This window comes from Octopus bimaculoides, chromosome 25 (genome assembly GCF_001194135.2).
Source record: "Octopus bimaculoides isolate UCB-OBI-ISO-001 chromosome 25, ASM119413v2, whole genome shotgun sequence".
NCBI lineage: Eukaryota > Metazoa > Mollusca > Cephalopoda > Octopoda > Octopodidae > Octopus > Octopus bimaculoides.
This window is the reverse complement of record NC_069005.1, coordinates 7,855,725-7,856,776: the sequence shown is the minus strand read 5'-3', so window position 1 is coordinate 7,856,776 and position 1,052 is coordinate 7,855,725. Positions and strand designations below refer to the sequence as shown.

Here is a 1,052-nt window from a genome sequence, read left to right as displayed (position 1 = left end):
ATAATACATGGCTCATCATCAAATGGGCCCCCACTGCTGAAACAAATTCAAGGTAACTTTTTGTTAGGTGGGCTGCAGTTGGCTGGTGACTGCTCTAGACCAGGGATTTTCAAACTGTGGTCCGCAAGGACAAGACAGGGGGTCCGTGGACAGCAAATACTTTTTATGGGCAATTTGATTTTATATATGTTTTTTAATCGAAATCTTTTAATTGACAATAAACCTATTTTGTTAAATACTGTTAAATAAATACATGTAAAAATATATGTTATTTTAAGCAAATATTTATGTATAAATTTCATAAGCGTTTATAAGGGGGTCCCTAAGGTAAAGCCTGAAATATAAAGGGGTCCACAGGTCAAGAAGTTTGAAAACCCCTGCTCTAGACTACATCAGCTTGCTAGAAACAGCAGCCAAACCTCCCTCAGATCACACTCTTTCTTTGACCTATGAGAATATGTAGCTCTACATTGAATAATATGTAAAGTCAAACATCATCGCATGTAGAAAGCCTTTGGTGATAAATTTACCGGACGTAAACTGACCAAGGAATACACAACAATAGTGAACAGTAGTAGTAGTAGTAGTTACAAGAGCTCAAATAAATACAATAAAATACATCATCTACATCACCGCTAACATCTGCCTTCCATGCTGACATGTTTGACAGGAGTTGACAAGCAAGACAATTTGACAGGAGTTGACAAGCCAGATGACTGCACCAAGCACCCAATGCCTGCTTTGGCATGATCTCTATGATTACGTGCCCTTCATAACACCAACCAATTTACAGAGGGTACTGGGTACTTTTTACATGTTACCGGTACTAGTAAGATTGTTGTTCGCCTTACTGGCACTTGTGCCGGTGGCAAGTTAGAAAATCATTCGAGCAAGGTTGTTGCCAGTGCCACCGGACTGGCTCCTGTGCAGGTGGCACATAAAAAACACCATTTTGAGCGTGGCCATTGCCAGTACCCCATGACTGGCCCTCGTGCCAGTGGCACGTAAAAGCACCCACTACACTCTTGGAGTGGTTGGTGTTAGGAATGGCA

The 1,052-nt window shown here is 41.3% G+C and overlaps 1 protein-coding gene across 1 annotated transcript in view; it reads right to left on the bottom strand.

Annotated features, from left to right (window-relative positions):
* The window catches only part of LOC106883314 (glutamate-rich protein 6), a 16,817-nt gene that overhangs the window by 5,243 nt on the left and 10,522 nt on the right, over positions 1-1,052 (bottom strand). The window lies entirely within an intron of this gene.